The sequence below is a fragment of the Salmo trutta genome, unplaced genomic scaffold, assembly GCF_901001165.1.
Source record: "Salmo trutta unplaced genomic scaffold, fSalTru1.1, whole genome shotgun sequence".
Lineage (NCBI taxonomy): Eukaryota > Metazoa > Chordata > Actinopteri > Salmoniformes > Salmonidae > Salmo > Salmo trutta.
Genome location: NW_021823488.1, coordinates 735,156 through 753,315, shown reverse-complemented (window position 1 = coordinate 753,315; position 18,160 = coordinate 735,156). Strand labels below are relative to the sequence as shown.

Here is an 18,160-nt window from a genome sequence, read left to right as displayed (position 1 = left end):
GTTTACTCCTTGCAAAAACTATAGCAGCAGTTTCTGTAGTGTAGTGGTTATCATGTTTGCTTCACACGCGAAAGGTCCCTGGTTCGAAACCAGGCTGAAACAACGCTCATTGACACATTGAAGAAGTAACATAGTGGTAACAGAGAATTTCATTAATCCCTTATTTTGGAAATTCGAATACGTGCCATGAATATCTTTAAAATTCGGTTTACTCCTTGCAGCTAATTGTTTTACTAGTTAATGTGGTGTAGTGGTTATCATGTTTGCTTCACACGCAAAAGGTCCCTGGTTTGAAACCGGGCGAAAACAACACTCATTGACACATTCAAGAAGTACTGTAGCGGTAACAGAGAATTTCATTAATGCCTTATTTTGGAAATTTGAATACGTGCCATGAATATCTGTAAAATTCGGTTTACTCCTTGCAGAAAAATCAAGCAGCTGTTTCTGTAGTGTAGTGGTTATCACGTTCGCTTCACACGCACCTTTTTGGAGTTTCAGGAAGTGGACGAGAAGCAGGTGTCTGAGTGCTTGAGAGAGAATATCGTTGTTTTTGGAGGTCTATTTGCTTTATAAGTTTGAAAGTTTGTGAGTGACTGTAGTGAAGTTTCTGTGAAACTTTTTTGCTATTGTCCCCCATCAGCGTGAGCTGTTTGGGGGATATTGCTTAAAATAACCGGACGGACAACATGGCTTCGACATCAAGAATACAAACGACGACGAGAAAGGACAACAGTGAAATCAGAATGTTAAACGAAGAACTGAAAAAAAGAACATATGAGAAGGAACTGACGGTGAACGTGGAAATAAGTGGAGAAGGGAAAATAACAACGATGGAATTGCTGAGAGGAATAAAGGAAGTTTGCGGAGCAATACTGGGATGTCGAATGAAAGACGGAAATAAGTATGAAATAACAATGTCTCATGTAAATGGAAAAGAAAGACTAATAGACGGGCTAAAGATAAAGAACTGTCAAATCATGGCTAAAGAATTAGGGAACGATGAGCTGGTGGTGTCCTTTTTGAACTTGCCCGCATACATTACGGATGAGGAGATAGAAGAGAAACTAAAAGGCTGGAATGTGAAGGCGACCACGCCAATCAAGAGGAGGATGTGGCCAGGAACGGACATTGTAGATGGGACGAGATTTTGCAAGGTAAAGTTTACAGACAATGTGCAATCCTTGCCATATTCTACTAAATTTAACACTGTCGAGGGATTTGAATATTTTCGTGTAATCCACGACAATCAAGTGAAGGTATGTAGATTATGTATTCAGCCGGGGCACATACTAAAGGAATGTCCGGAATTCACATGCCACAAATGTAGTGAACAAGGGCATTATGCCAGAGAATGTCGGAACATAGGAAATGTGTGCAAAATGTGTGACAGACCCAAAGTTAGATGTAGCTGTAATAAGGGAGAAGATCACTTACTTTTGCAAACAATGGACCTCACGTCTGAGGAAGGGGAGGGGAGTGTGCCGATGGAGAGAGAGGATGAGAGTGACATGGAGAGTGTGACTCCAGAGACAATGGCAGATAAGCTTGAAGAGCCTGTAATGTCTTATGGCAAAGCACGAGACGGGGTTTTAGTCTCTGCTGCTGACAAGGTGGAACAGCAGCACATGATGGGTGAAATACATACACAGGTGGAGATGGTGCAAGGTGCTTCTCAGGTGCCTGAGCCAGCTTTAAGCCTGTGTGAGAATTACACCAAAGAGTGGGTTGGGTCCACTGAAGTCACGGGCACTGTTAAAGCGCACTTTTCAAAAGGCTTCACAGCCGCTCCCCCCAAAAATCCAAATAAAGAGACGGATGATGAAATAGATGGTGAGGATCTTCAGTTGTTTGTAAAAAATAAGAGGTCATTGTCGAAAACCAGGGAGATGATGGGATTTGGAAAAAAGAAAAAGTAGGATTTGAAAGGACTTGTTTGACTCTGATTATACTTCTGCAAACATTAATAATGATTACAGTCGCATCCCTAAACGGTAACAGTTTGAGAAACATGAGAAAATTTGAGCAGGTATTAGTGTCTGTTAAGGCAGACATGTTGTGTTTTCAAGAGACCAATTGGACAGAATCCAAAATGCAGGAGATTAAGAGTAAATGGTCTGATTTAATTTTTTGTAGTCATGGAGGAGATAAAACATGTGGTGTGGCTATTTTGATAAAAAATGATGTGGTGCAGAATGTAAAACAAATATATGCTGACAATGATGGTAGACTTATTGTGATTGAATTTGAAGTTCAAAATGTAGTTTTTCGTTTAATTAATGTTTATGCTTCAAATATTGAATCTGAAAGGAGAGAAATGTTTCACAAATTAAAAACACTGTGCTCAGAAAACTGTATACTGATAGGAGATTTTAATGTGAGGTGTAGTAGAATGGATGCCTCTAGTTGTGCTAAATTCAGATATGACTCTTCTAGAAATGCATTATGGAAACTTATGAATGAGGAGAATCTAGTAGATATATGGAGGGCTGAAAATCCAAACAGAAGAGTATTCTCTAGAAGGCAGGTGGTTCTAAAGGAATTAAAACAAAGCAGAATTGATTTATGTCTAGCAAAACAAGAATTGGTGCAGAATGTTAAGAAGGTGTCATATACCTTTACAGCATATAGTGATCATGCAGTAATGTCATTTGAAATGGGTTTTGGTGTGGAGAGGAGAGGGGGAGGTGTATGGTGTTTAAATGCCAGTCTGTTAAAGGAAGAAGGATATAGAAATGAAATTGTTGAATGTATTAATGATGAAATGTCTAATGTACTGTTAAAAGAGAATGTGTGTTTATGGTGGGAGGAAGTGAAAGCAAAAGTAAAAAATAGGAGTATTAGGTACGCAAAAAATCATAACCGGTTAGATAAGCAGAAAGAAATAATGCTTAGGAATAGGATGTTGCATGAACTTGAAAAGGCTGATACGGATCCAGACTATGATGTTGTGAATTATTTGAAAATCCATGCAGAGCTGGGTAGTTATGAAAAAAAGAAATGTTTGGGTGCTATTGTTAGGAGCAGGGCACAGTACGCTTTGGAGGGAGAGAAATGTACATCCTTTTTTTTGGGTCTGGAAAAAAGAAAACAAACTAAGAGTTACATTGTAGAGTTGGAAGATGAAAGAGGTGTAAAGGTAAACGATTTTGTTGGGATCTTAGAGACAGTTGAAAACTTTTACAGAAATCTTTACAAAAAGAATGATGTAGAGAAAGTGTGTGTTGTAAAAGTGTTGGATACAATTAGTGCCAAAGTATCGCAGGCAGAGAGAATGATGTGTGATGAAGAGATTTCGATTATGGAAATCAAGGAAGCAATTGTTAGCACGCAAGGTAATAAAAGTCCGGGTTTGGACGGTTTAACAAATGAGTTCTATAAAGTCTTTGTAGATATTTTGGCACCCATTTTAGTGAGGGTGTTTCATTATATGGAAGAGAATAAGGAAATCCCTGAGTCTATGTCAACTGGAATGTTAACGATCTTATTCAAAAATAGGGGCAGTAGATTAAAGTTAGAAAATTATAGGCCTATTAGCCTTCTAAATTCGGACTATAAGATACTGACTAAAGTGTTAGCGAATAGGATGAAAAAGGTGATTGGGAGTATTATTGAATCAACACAAGCCTACGGCATACCTGGAAGAGATATTGCAGATGTAATTTGTACAATTAGGGATGTTGTTAATCAAATGAAAAATGAAGGTGGTATAGTTTTAAGTTTGGATTTTAACAAAGCTTTTGATAGAGTGGAGCACAGCTTTTTATTACAAACTATGGAGAGGTTTGGGTTTGGGCCAAAGTTTGTATCTTGGATCAACCTGTTGTATAGTGGGGCTAAAAGTTGTGTGAAATGTAACGGAGTGTTAACAGATACTTTCCCTGTGGAGAGGTCAGTAAGGCAGGGCTGTCCTTTGTCAGCTCTGCTGTACAGTGTTTCTACAGAACCGTTAGCTACATTGATAAATAGTAATAAAGAAGTAAGGGGTGTTGGAATCCCAGGTGGTGGTGTCAGTGTTGTACATCAGTACGCTGATGACACTACTTGTACTGTGAAGGATATAGAAAGTATTGGAAGCATTATGGAAATCATAGATATATATGGCAAGGCATCGGGTGCTAAAGTTAATATAGAGAAGACTGAAATAATGTTTGTTGGGGATATCAATGTAAAAGGGTGTGAGATTCCATTCAAGAGCGCAAAGGATTTTATTAAAGTGCTGGGAGTAAACATTGGTGTAAAGGAGAAAGAGGCAAAAGATATAACTTGGACTGGGATCCTTAATAAAGTCAAGCTAACGTTGAATTTCTGGAAAAATAGAAAACTTAAGTTACAAGGGAAAGTAATTGTTGCAAATGCTTTGGTATTATCCAAATTTGTGTATGTTTTGGGAGTCCTGGACATGCCGGAGTGGGTCCTAAATGAATTGAATAATGTGGTGTCAAATTTTATATGGGATGGTAAAGGAGTGAGAATAGCTCAGAAAACATTGATTGCTGACTATGTGGATGGAGGTTTAAAACTTGTAGATTTAGATGTCAAAAGAAAAGCTATTAGGATAAAAACAGTAAAGAAATATTTGTATGACAGTGAAGATTATGGCTGGAAACACTTCTTTAAAGTCTACTTAGAGGAGAGTGGTGGTTGTGAGGATAATGGTTTATTGATGGGGCTTAAAAGGGCAATGTTTGAAAAGGTACCAGATTTTTATAAAGAGGTGCTAAATGCATGGGCAGAGTTGTTGCCAAATGTATATTATGAATGTGGACATATTGACCTGATTATGAATCAACCTATATTTCTGAATGAGAAAATCAAGAACAAAGAAAAAGTTTTGTATAATAAAGTATTTATGAGTGCAGGTCTACGGCAAATAAAAGATTATACATATGAGGTAATTCCAGGGTTTTTACCTGGGGAAGCTATTTTTGACATAATCAATGAATGGGATGAAGAGGTGGGAAGGGGAACAGTGAATAATATGTATAACAAGATAAAGAATAGTATACCAAGAGAATGGGTTGATTTAATAAATAGTGAAGTTGAAAGAGAAGATTTATTTGTATTTCCTAATTTGTTCATTGGTAGCAGTAAGAAGAAAGTACATTTATCTAGTATACCAGTGAAAAGATTGTATAGAATAATGGTAGGAAAAGTGTGTAGAAGGCCGGCTGCTGAGAAATTTTGGAAAGTACTTTTTCCGGAATTAGATGAAAAAAAGATATGGGAAAATTTAAATGTAAAATATAATAGTAAGGAGTGTGAAAATAATGATTTCAAATTAAGACATAATAGAATATTTACAAAGGTGGTGTTAAAGCAAATTAATGGTGAGATAGAAAGGGAATGCGATGTATGTGGACGTTTCCCAGAAACTCTAATGCATTTGTTTATAGAATGTGAGGATTTAAAATATTTTTTTTGTAAAGTTAAGGAAATGTTATGTAGAAACTGGGGGGGAGATTTCGTGAAAAAGTATGCGTGGGAGGAACTTTTGTTATTTGGAGTGTCTGGTAAATGTGAGGGTGTTAATGTGTGTTTGTTGAATATGGTTTTGAGTTTTGTGAGGTATGCTATTTTTTGTAGGAGGAATTATGTTTCTTTTGACAGAAAGAGGGTTCAGGTGTGGAGTATCTTTATAGCACTGTTCAGTAAACACATAGATATGTTGTTTAATTATGGGATGGAACATTTTGATGAATCTTTTGTTGAAGGGAGTGGGTTAATTTCACGAGAGGAGAGTGGAGGTATCACTTATAATTTTTGAAAGCACTGTTTTGATATTTACTTTGTTTTTCATTGGGTCCCTTGAATTTGATAGGGGGTGAATTGTTCACCAGCTTCTGTTAGTCTAGTGTCTTCTGTATTGTTCTCTGTGGATTGTACTGTAAACAGTAGATTGTACTGTAAATATTGTAAACAAACATTTTTGATAATAAAAAAAAAAAAAAAAAAAAAAAAATCACGTTTGCTTCACCCGCGAAAGGTCCCTTGTTCGAAACCGGGCGGATACAAAGCTCATTGACACATTCAAGTAGTACTATAGCGGTAAGAGAGAATTTCATTAATGCCTTATTTTGGAAATTCGAATACTTGCCATGAATATCTGTAAAATTCGGTTTACTCCTTGTAGCAAAATGTAGCAGCAGTTTCTGTAGTGTAGTGGTTATCACGTTTGCCTAACACGCGAAAAGTCCTCTTTTCGAAACAGGGCGGAAACAGTGCTCTTTGACATGTGCAGTAGGAACTATACTTTTAACAGAGAATAGTTATTTTCGTAAATTCTGTATTTTGGAAATTCGAATACGTGCCATGAATATCTGTAAAATTTGGTTTACTCCTTGTAGCTAAATGTAGCAGCAGTTTCTGTAGTGTAGTTGTTATCACGTTTGCTTCACATCCGAAAAGTCCTTGGTTCGAAAGCGGGCGGAAACAACGCTCATTGACACATTCAAGAAGTATCATAGTGGTAACAGAGAAATTCGTTAATGCCTTATTTTGGAAATTTGATTACGTGCCATGAATATCGGTAAAATTCGGTTTACACCTTGCAGATAATTGTAGAAGTAGTTTCTGTAGTGTAGTGGTTATCACGTTTGCTTAACACGCAAAAGGTCCTCGGTTCGAAACCGGGCGGAAACAACGCTCATTGACAAATTCAAGAAGTACCGTAGTGGTAACCGAGAATTTCATTAGTGCCTTATTTTGGAAAAAATAATATCTTTAAAATTCGGTTTACTCCTTGCAGCTAATTGTACCAGCAGTTTCTGTACTGTAGTGGTTATCACATTCGCTTTACACGCGAAAGGTCCTTGGTTTGAAACCGGACAGAAACAGTGCTCTTTGACACATGCAGTAGGTACTGTACTTTAAACAGAGAATAATTATTTTCATGAATGCCTTATTTTGGAAATTTGAATACGTGCCATGAATATCAGTAAAATTCAGTTTACTCCTTGCAGCTAATTGTAGCAGCAGTTTCTGTAGTCTAGTGGTTATCACGTCGAACCGAGGATGCGAAAGGTCCTCGGATCAAAACCGGGTGGAAACAGTGCTCTTTGACACGTGCAGTAGGTACTGTACTTTTAACAGAGAATAGTTATTTTCATAAATTCTGTATTTTGGAAATTCTAATTCGTGCCATGAATATCTGTAAAATTCGGTTTACTCCTTGTAGCAAACTGTAGCAGCAGTTTCTGTAGTGTAGTGATTATCATGTTTGCTTCACATGCGAAAAGTCTTTGGTTCGAAACCGGTCGGAAACAACGCTCATTGACACATTCAAGAAGTACTATAGCGGTAACAGAGAATTTCATTAATGCCTTATTTTGGAAATTCGAATACGTGCCATGAATATCTGTAAAATTCGGTTTACTCCTTGCAGCTAATTGTAGCAGCAGTTTCTGTAGTGTAGTGGTTATCACATTCTCTTTACACGCGAAAGGTCCTCGGTTTGAAACCGGGCGAAAACAGTGCTCTTTGACACATGCAGTAGGTACTGTACTTTTAACAGAGAATAGTAATTTTCATAAATGCCTTATTTTGGAAATTCGAATACGTGCCATGAATATCTGTAAAATTCGGTTTACTTCTTGCTGAAAAATCAAGCAGCAGTTTCTGTAGTGTAGTGGTTATCACGTTTGCTTCACACGCGAAAAGTCCCTGGTTCGAAACCGGGCGGAAACAACGCTCATTTACACATTCAAGAAGTGTCATAGTGGTAACAGAGAAATTCATTATTGCCTTATTTTGGAAATTCGAATACGTGCCATGAATATCGGTAAAATTCGGTTTACTCCTTGCAGAAAGATCGAGCAGCGGTTTCTGTAGTGTAGTGGTTATCACGTTCGCTTTACACGCGAAAGGTCTTCGTTTCGAAACCGGGCGGAAACAGTGCTCTTTGACATGTGCAGTAGGTGCTTTACTTTTAACAGAGAATAATTATTTTCATAAATCCCTAATTTTGGAAATTCGAATACGTGCCATGAATATCTGTAAAACTCGGTTTACTCCTTGTAGCTAAATGTAGCAGCAGTTTCTGTAGTGTAGTGGTTATCACGTTTGCTTCACCTGCGAAAGGTCCCTGGTTCGAAACCGGGCGGAAACAACGCTCATTGACACATTCAAATAGTACTATAGCGGTAACAGAGAATTTCATTAATGCCTTATTTTGGAAATTCGAATACGTGCCATGAATATCTGTAAAATTCGGTTTACTCCTTGTAGCAAAATGTAGCAGCGTTTTCTGTAGTGTAGGGGTAATCACGTTTGCCTAACACGCGAAAAGTCCTCGTTTCGAAACCGGGCGGGAACAGTGCTCTTTGACATGTGCAGTAGGCACTATACTTTTAACAGAGAATAGTTATTTTCGTAAATTCTGTATTTTGGAAATTCGAATACGTGCCATGAATATCTGTAAAATTTGGTTTACTCCTTGTAGCTAAATGTAGCAGCAGTTTCTGTAGTGTAGTTGTTATCACGTTTGCTTCACATCCGAAAAGTCCTTGGTTCGAAACCGGGCGGAACCAACGCTCATTGACACATTCAAGAAGTATCATAGTGGTAACAGAGAAATTCGTTAATGCCTTATTTTGGAAATTTGATTACGTGCCATGAATATCGGTAAAATTCGGTTTACTCCTTGTAGCTAATTGTAGAAGCAGTTTCTGTAGTGTAGTGGTTATCACGTTTGCTTAACACGCAAAAGGTCCTCGGAGCGAAACCGGGCGGAAACAGTGCTCTTTAAAAGTGCAGTAGGTACTTTACTTTTAACAGAGAATAGTTATTTTCATAAATACCTAATTTTGGAAATTTGAACACGTGCCATGATATCAGTAAAATTCGGTTTACTCCTTGCAGCTAATTGTAGCAGCAGTTTCTGTAGTGTAATGGTTATCACGTTTGCTTCACCCGCGAAAGGTCCCTTGTTCGAAACCGGGCGGATACAAAGCTCATTGACACATTCAAGTAGTACTATAGCGGTAAGAGAGAATTTCATTAATGCCTTATTTTGGAAATTCGAATACTTGCCATGAATATCTGTAAAATTCGGTTTACTCCTTGTAGCAAAATGTAGCAGCAGTTTCTGTAGTGTAGTGGTTATCACGTTTGCCTAACACGCGAAAAGTCCTCTTTTCGAAACAGGGCGGAAACAGTGCTCTTTGACATGTGCAGTAGGAACTATACTTTTAACAGAGAATAGTTATTTTCGTAAATTCTGTATTTTGGAAATTCGAATACGTGCCATGAATATCTGTAAAATTTGGTTTACTCCTTGTAGCTAAATGTAGCAGCAGTTTCTGTAGTGTAGTTGTTATCACGTTTGCTTCACATCCGAAAAGTCCTTGGTTCGAAAGCGGGCGGAAACAACGCTCATTGACACATTCAAGAAGTATCATAGTGGTAACAGAGAAATTCGTTAATGCCTTATTTTGGAAATTTGATTACGTGCCATGAATATCGGTAAAATTCGGTTTACACCTTGCAGATAATTGTAGAAGCAGTTTCTGTAGTGTAGTGGTTATCACGTTTGCTTAACACGCAAAAGGTCCTCGGTTCGAAACCGGGCGGAAACAACGCTCATTGACAAATTCAAGAAGTACCGTAGTGGTAACCGAGAATTTCATTAGTGCCTTATTTTGGAAAAAATAATATCTTTAAAATTCGGTTTACTCCTTGCAGCTAATTGTACCAGCAGTTTCTGTACTGTAGTGGTTATCACATTCGCTTTACACGCGAAAGGTCCTTGGTTTGAAACCGGACAGAAACAGTGCTCTTTGACACATGCAGTAGGTACTGTACTTTAAACAGAGAATAATTATTTTCATGAATGCCTTATTTTGGAAATTTGAATACGTGCCATGAATATCAGTAAAATTCAGTTTACTCCTTGCAGCTAATTGTAGCAGCAGTTTCTGTAGTGTAGTGGTTATCACGTTTGCTTCACATGCGAAAAGTCCCTGGTTCGAAAGCGGGCGGGAACAACGCTCATTGACACATTCAAGAAGTACCATAGTGGTAACAGAGAATTTCATTAATTCTTTATTTTGGAAATTTGAATACGTGCCATGAATATCTGTAAAATTCGGTTTACTCCTTGCAGAAAAATTAAATAGCAGTTTCTGTAGTGTAGTGGTTATCACGTTTGCTTTACACGCGAAAGGTCCTCGGTTCGAAACCAGGCGGAAACAGTGCTCTTTGACAAGTGCAGTAGGTACTGTACTTTTAACAGAGAATAGTTATTTTCATAAATTCTGTATTTTGGAAATTCGAATACGTGCCATGAATATCTGTAAAATTCGGTTTACTCCTTGTAGCTAAATGTAGCAGCAGTTTCTGTAGTGTAGTGGTTATCATGTTCGCTTTACATGCGAAAAGTCCTCGGTTCGAAACCGGGCGGGGACAACGCTCATTGACACATTCAAGAAGTTTCATAGTGGTAACAGAGAAATTCATTAATGCCTTATTTTGGAAATTCGAATAAGTGCCATGAATATCGGTAAAATTCGGTTTACCACTTGCAGAAAGATCGAGCAGCGGTTTCTGTAGTGTAGTGGTTATCACGTTCGCTTTACACGCGAAAGGTCCTCGGTTCGAAACCTGGCGGAAACAGTGCTCTTTGACACGTGTTGATGCTCAGTTACTTGAGAAGGAGACCAAGTCAGGACGCTGGACCGGGTGGATTCAATTATAGTAAGGCATTTTATTATGAGACAAAGATATTTGGCAAAGCGTGCACGGACTCCTTCGTTTAGCTCATAGGGAACTAGCGGAAGAGAGCGCCGAAACATGGTGTGCATCCAATTTATACAATGAAATAACAGTGTGTTGACGTAGGTTGAGTCTAGTAGGTCCGCTCTCCTGACTGGTCGATGAGTGGAGGGACGGTCCATTCTCCAGGTGGTGTCGACTTCCCATTGGCCCTGGGCAGTGTCCTTTGTCCTCGGAGTCCAACACCCCTAAGTGGGTTTTTCTGCTAATTCGTGTCTGGTTGGTTACGATATTCATGGAATGTTGTTTTTTACACCAGTGGTCAGTTCGTGTGGCTAGGGCGCTTTCATGTCTTGACATTTTTGTGTGAGTGCTTAAGTCAGCCATCTGTCTCTGGGTGTGGTCGTGATTGGTATCAGTTGGTTGCTCAATATGTCTCTGGAATTTTGTTGTGTGCTGTTGTGAAGCATGTTGTGCAAATGCCCTCCTTATATATCATTAGGTAAAACGTTAGATTATCTTTATTACAAATCCCCCTCTTCACGTCTGCAAGACGTGACAAAGAAAAAGGGGAACAGGCTTGCTCGGCGGTAGGTACTTGTCGTCTCATTGATCTGAACTTTGACTCGGTCCGTAGCTCACCATCTGCTCCGTTATCATCTCTCTAAAGTTCTGGTTATTAAACCTCTTGCACACGGGACCCAACAACAACCACACAACCCAAACACACTCATACAGGTTAAAGCAGCCCATAATACAGTTCTTGCAACACTTTTCCATTTCCCAAACATGAGCTGTGTTATCAAAAATGTACGTACAGCAATGAACCTAATCATTCTACCTACACCATCCTCTTTGCCCGTAACCTATCGAGAGTCAGTCTATTTTACCAGGTCATGAGGGAGGTGGCGGCTAATTGGTCAGAGAACCTCTTTACTGCATCCCCTGTTTCATTCATGAATCTCTGTTGATTAAATGATGTCATTAATTCAATCCACATTTTTATTTATTGTCAACCACCAAAATAATGTAGTGTTAAAGCCTTCACATATTTGATTAATAGCTTTGTATTCATCTGGAACTTCCCTGAGGATGCCAATAGCATCCATCTAGACAAAGCCATTCCCATCCTTATCAAAACTCCTCCTGTACCTACTTTAGCCTCCTATAACTGGTCTCTTATCACTAATTCAAACTGGTTGGACCAATAACCCCAGGGCGCAAGTTCCTAACCACCCTTTGTGGTAATTTTTGTCGTATGCGTCCTTTGCTGGTACTAGCCCACCCTTCATCAGCCATAGGTGCTATGAGGTTACACATTTTCTCCTGTGCTTTCAAACCTAAGTCAGTCACATTAACGATTACCTTTCCAGCCGTTAAAATCATCTCAATTCTCGGTGCCATTCTTGTATCTATAACACTGGTGCTCATCAGGAATCCAGGTGAACCGAGGTGGGTTGGCTGAGTACTTCAATCTGGCCAACCCCAATTCCTGTACAGTTGTCTGCTTCCCCAAGGAATTGTTTAATGCTCACCTAAAATTCTACATCTTGATCTTCTTTGATTCCTTATTCTGTACGTCACTCATCAGTGTATTATATAGTTTATCTTCTACTTCTTCTCAATGACAACGGTATCGTATGATTTGTACCAGAAGGTGGTGGATCTGAATGTATCAGAAAGATTAGATTATGATGCAGCTCAGAGCCTCTACTCTTCCCAAAAACCGCCAACCCTCTCCTGCCCTTAGTCTCTCTGCTAGGTACCACCCCATACTCACACCTCTAGGAGCACACACAGTGATGAACGGTCGGGATAGGAAATCTTCGTTAAGGAGGTAACCCCCGGACCTTATTGGTTCTCGGTTCTTCTCCTAACTCTGTGTGTGATCATCAGTGCTCATATGTGTACATACCTTCTTGCAGTGGGTAACGTGGACCCATGTGACTCTCTCAGCTTTCCTACTGGCAAAGGCAATGGTTTAATAGCACCTGGTATGGGCCTTCCCAACGGGACTGCTTCCAGTTTTTTCTCCTCAGGGACTGGATCCACACCCAGTCTCCTAGTTGGATTGAGTGAATCACCTTCTCCTGCAATTCACCTGTTGGACACAAAATCTTGGACATACGGGTTTGGTTAACAGTCTTCTCATGTGCTCTGCTAGTATATCTTTAACTTATATGTCTACCTGTTCTGGTATTTCTATTCTCCCTAACTCTGGCATTCTATAGGCTCTACCTGATTAGCTAAACTGTCATCCATCATTTAAAGAGATGGCTCTAGTAAACCAACTCTAGGGATAATATCTTGACTTAATATTTTAGCTACCATAATCATGTCCACCAAGTAAGTTGGGAACGCTTCTACCCATTTGCTATACTTATCTGTTATTGTTAAACACCCCTTCTTCCCCTCAATTCGGAATAGTTCAATAAGTCCATTTCCAAATGTTGGAATGGACATTCTACAAACAATGTTTTTGTTCTAGTAGCATCCTATCCTGTTCTATCGCCTGCTCTACTATACTCCCCCTTTTTATACATGGCTCAAGCCATGTATCAATTCTGCTGCATTTCTTAACAATGTCTTTGGTAAGGTTAGTAAATTATCCTTATGTCAGCCCTTCTCTTGTAGGATTGCCCCCTTTCATTTTCCACATGTCCAATTCTCCCTGGGGCATTCATCCTTAGCTACCCTGTGCATTTCTCTATCAAGTGTCTTATCTTCTTTAAGATTTAACTACTTTCCACTAAATTATCATATCTTTTCCTAGCGAATTTTACCAAACATAACTTCAAATCAAAACTATAATACATGCCTATGGAGCCGATAGTCTCTCCATGTATTAATATCCTAACTAAATGAACCTAACTAAATTATCCTTCTATCTTCTATTCTTATGTCTTTTCTGTCTCTCCCAGTGTTATTTCTGTCCTCACCTGTTTATAATTTAACTATGCTGGTCTCCACTCACTAATTAAAATCAAAACTATAATACATGCCTATGGAGCTGATAGGATATTAATACATGGAGAGACTAACTAAATGATCCTTCTATCTTCTATTCTTATGTCTTTTCTGTCTCTCCCAGTGTTATTTCTGTCCTCACCTGTTTATAATTTAACTATGCTGGTCTCCACTCACTAACCGTTATCTAATTCTTCTGTGTCACTTTTATCTTCTCTTCCTTGCTTATGCTCTCCTCCTGCTACTTCCAACCCATCAAGGTCTCAGCAGTGCAGGGGAGTACTAAATGTCTCATTGTCTTATTCCATAGCTACTTAAATTTATCTCGATACCCTCAATGATCCTGGATCACCTACAGATGTCATATATTCCTGTCCTGTTGACAAAAGTCTACCCTTATTAAACTTATTCACAACAAAATATAATAATACTATTATGTCGATTCCATAGCCTTGTTGTGTTAAATCTCTTACACTGAATACAACCACCGCTGACTTTCTAAGGGAAAATAAACTTATCTAGATAATGTAAAAAGTACCCCTAATTATCAAACGATATTCACATAACATAATCAGATCAAAATGACTAATCTGAACTACTCCACAAAGAAAAATTATTGTACCCTTATCGTCATTCTCATTGGTTCAAATTATCCAATTGTGTGTAAGAACTTTAATTCCATCATAATTACCAGTTCTACAAATTTCCTTAAAGTCAGTATCACAAATGACCTTAAATTCACCATCCAAATGGCTTTTCATTGCGGCTGATCAGACCACAAAAGGAAAAGTCACCAGAGGGGTCGAACGTCCTACCACCCTTTCAGAACCGTGTTTCTTACTACATTTAGACAAATGAAGGCTAAGAACTTTATCTACATTTTGTATCTCAATTTCCCAGAACATTCCCTATGAGAGGAATTTCACGTGCTTAATTAAAACTCAGAAACCAAAACTTCAAAATGCCATGTGTGTATACCCCTTTAAGATATCCTGTCCCTAGGTATTTTTCCCAAAGATAGTTAAGCGCTCCCTTTTCCATAAAATAACCACTTGGTCAGCATTTCCTCATTCTACACCGATTCAAAAACCCAAACGTTAACTACAAACAAAACCTAAAAATACTTTATAATTCCATTATACTCCCCCCAATCATTAGTTTTAAACTTAATTGAACATGCGCTACCCTTGGATACAATACTGTACTTCAAACCTATTAAACTCCCCTACTTTAACATACTACTTAACTAATTTAACCCAAGATTGCTTAAAACCTTAAACCCCTTCAGTTTGTCTGCAAACCGGCCCATTCTGTTTGCTAAGAATAACCTGCCATTATACACAACTGTGTTTAATGTGCACCGTCCCTGTAAAAATAAAATTAACTCCACCTGCAATTCACTTTACTAACTTAATATTTTTCCATGCAATGTTCAAATCCCCACCAGTGAGAGTTCCTAAGGATACTCCGGCAATGATTATGAAAATAACAAACAGGGGAGCTGATATCCCCAGCCTCTCCCAGGGAGGGAGATAACCCGACCCTGGGCGTGGCGCCTTAGGTCGTGGAAACGGGAGCTGTGGTCCCATTTTCCCCAACTAAGGTTTCAGTGGTTGGAATCGAATTTTAGGGCGCGCAAATCGGCCCTGGTTTCAGTCAAAGTTCTGGAAGGAGTTGGGGCTGGTGTGCAATGTGTCAGGTGGTGCCAAGGTGCGCCTGATTTACCTTTGACCTGAACAGAGTGTGAAGTAACTTCCTTCACTTCGTACGGTCCAGTCCACCTGGGTTCTAGCCACTTTCTCTTGTGGACTTTGACCCTCACCCAGTCCCCAACTTTTACCTTCAGTGGTGGCGAATCTCCCGACAGCTCCCCCTCTTGGACCTTGCGGATCTGTGTGGAGAGAGCTGCAGAAAGTTCCGTCAGTTTTCTCACATAGTCAGACATTGCAATTTGTTGTACATCAAGGGCGGGCATATGACCTCCCTCCCTTGGTGGACCAGGCATGACTCTACCAGTCATTATCTCATGAGGAGAGAGATGGGTGCCTGCACCTGGAGAGGCTCTCATAGCCATCAACGCCAGGGGCAGGGCTTCCACCCAAGTCAACTTCGATCCTGCACATACCTTAGCTATTTTAGCCTTAAGGGATTGATTGGCGCGTTCCACGAGGCCCTGAGATTGGGGCCTGCACACCGACCCAAATTTGTGTACAATCCCGAATCTCTCCCCCCAATTGCTTTATACTGTTCCTTTCCCCCAGCTCTATCCTGTATTTTTTGTTCCAAATATTCACTAAATTTGAGCTTGGTTGGTGGAGTAGTTGCCATCTTATTATCTGTATAAGTGTCTCTCTATCTTTGTATACTTAGCCCGTCGCTGGTAAAGACCAGCGATGTATTCACGGCGCGGACACCGACTTATCTCTGGTGTCCCACCCTCGTAAACAAAGTGTTATGTGGTTATATTTTATTTGTTCCCCACAACCCCAACAGCACGGCGGCCCTCAAATTGTTTAAATATCACCTTGGTATTGGAGGTCTCATGGAACGAACCCCCAAATCATGCAGTCATCAGGGTTATATAGTTACGATTAGTTATATTTACTTTAATTCCTCCACATGTACATGGGTGGTCTCATCTGGTTGCCATTCCAGTAGCCCTCCCAAGTTAACGGATATATTCTATCAATGACGTGCCACACAGGCTCACAGTCTACACGGGGAGTCACACAGACTTTGACCCACACAGGATCGCCACACAGGATCGCCACACAGGCTCTCTATTCAGTCAAATATCTTTGTATTCAGCCTTAACATTTGTTAACACAATTTACATACAATTTAACAACAATTCATACTCACGCCCAGTACTACTGATCAAAATTTGGATAAAGACTATAATATAATATGCAGATTTTGTTTTAACAGGCTCTGCTTACCTTTTTTTAGTCGAGCTCGTTGATCAGTTTCCCGGGGCAAGTAGAATCGCCGATGGCTCCTGCGGACAGGTCACCCGTCCTCACGAGATTGTCCTGGACTTGTCTCCTCTCACATCAACCATTTATGGACCAAATTCAGAAGTATGAAACCATCCTCTGCTACCAAGTTTTGTTGATGATCAGTTACTTGAGAAGGAGACCAAGTCAAGACGCTGGACAGGATGGATTCAATTATAGTAAGGCAGTTTTATTAAGAGACAAAGATATTTGGCAAAGCGTGCACGGACTCGTTCGTTTAGCTCTTAGGGAACTAGCAGAAGAGAGCCCCAAAACATAGTGTGCATCTGTTTTATACAACATGATTGTAATGCTATGACGTAGGTTGAGTCTTGTAGATTCGTCCTCCTGACTGGTCGTTGAGTGGAGGGTTGATCCGGTCTCGGGTCGGTGTCGACTCCCCATTGATCCATGAGTGTGTTCTCTGTTCCTCTAACCCAGCCCTCAGGGATGGGTTTGTGTGTGTGTGTACATGTGTGTTTTGTGCTGAGTCATTGTCTGTGTGTCTCTGTAGTCACAAGATGTTATTGCGAGACTGGCCGCTGGCCCCTGTGATCAGGGCATTTCCTGTTTTATCAGTGCTGTGTAAGGTCTAAGTCGGCCATCTGTTTCTGGGTGTGCGTGTATAGCTAGTATCCGTTCAACACAGAATGTGTCTTTTGTATCAGCAGATAAGTGTTGCGCAATAGACAAGCTTATGCGATATATTTATTACAGCGGACAGAAATACTAGGAGAGAGGGGTACCCCTACACAGAACTGAACCGGATCAAAGATGGCGGACAGATATACTAGGAGAGGGGGGTACCCCTACACAGAACTGAACTGGATCAAAGATGGCGGACAGATATACTAGGATGGAAGCAAATGTAAGGGATTATAACGTCATAACGAATCATGCAGAAACATGTACAGTTTACAGGAATGTTAGTTAATGTAGAGACAAACGATTATGCTTTTTTTAATCGTAAAGTTCATTTACGAAAACCGCGATTTAGCAAGCTAGCTGACTAGCTAACATTAACCAACTAGCTGACTAGCTAACATTAGCCAGCTAGCTGACTAGCTAACATTAACCAGCTAGCTGACTAGCTAACATTAACCAACTAACTGACTAGCTAACATTTACCAGCTAGCTGACTAGCTAACAATAGCCAGCTAGCTAATATTAACCAGCTAGCTGACTAGCTAACATTAACAAGCTAGCTGACTAGCTAACATTAGACAGCTAGCTGACTAGCTTTATGGGTGTTGTGACATGAGTATGAAATTGTAATTCTGGTTGTTTTAGGGACTCCTGAAACAACCAGCAAACCAGGCTGTCGTTTTGTGAAACAGTGGATGTGAAGGTGTTTGCATGCAGCAATTCAACCTCCTCCTTGCAACGCCAGCTTGGTGTTTGCAGTGCCAGGGTTGTGGGTTCCATGGGCGGAGTTAGAAAGTTGGCTGTCATGCTGCATGCAAAAACACTGTTTACAAAAGCTTTGT

The 18,160-nt window shown here is 39.8% G+C and overlaps 1 long non-coding RNA gene and 6 other non-coding genes across 7 annotated transcripts; 6 read left to right on the top strand and 1 right to left on the bottom strand.

The window, feature by feature from the left end:
- Positions 1–6,569: 6,569 nt before the first annotated feature.
- trnav-aac (transfer RNA valine (anticodon AAC)) lies at positions 6,570–6,642 on the top strand. Its single transcript has one exon. It is a non-coding gene; the product is annotated as a tRNA-Val (tRNA).
- Positions 6,643–7,820: 1,178 nt separating this feature from the next.
- Positions 7,821–7,893, top strand: trnav-uac (transfer RNA valine (anticodon UAC)). The gene has a single exon. It is a non-coding gene; the product is annotated as a tRNA-Val (tRNA).
- A 1,609-nt stretch (positions 7,894–9,502) lies between these two features.
- trnav-aac (transfer RNA valine (anticodon AAC)) lies at positions 9,503–9,575 on the top strand. Its single transcript has one exon. It is a non-coding gene; the product is annotated as a tRNA-Val (tRNA).
- A 542-nt stretch (positions 9,576–10,117) lies between these two features.
- trnav-uac (transfer RNA valine (anticodon UAC)) lies at positions 10,118–10,190 on the top strand. The gene has a single exon. It is a non-coding gene; the product is annotated as a tRNA-Val (tRNA).
- A 141-nt stretch (positions 10,191–10,331) lies between these two features.
- On the top strand, positions 10,332–10,404 carry trnav-uac (transfer RNA valine (anticodon UAC)). Its single transcript has one exon. It is a non-coding gene; the product is annotated as a tRNA-Val (tRNA).
- A 134-nt stretch (positions 10,405–10,538) lies between these two features.
- Positions 10,539–10,611, top strand: trnav-uac (transfer RNA valine (anticodon UAC)). The gene has a single exon. It is a non-coding gene; the product is annotated as a tRNA-Val (tRNA).
- A 4,548-nt stretch (positions 10,612–15,159) lies between these two features.
- On the bottom strand, positions 15,160–16,819 carry LOC115191151 (uncharacterized). The gene is made up of 2 exons (XR_003877546.1): positions 16,617–16,819; positions 15,160–15,582 (listed from the first exon to the last, which is right to left on the bottom strand). It is a non-coding gene; the product is annotated as an uncharacterized LOC115191151 (long non-coding RNA).
- Positions 16,820–18,160: the final 1,341 nt, after the last annotated feature.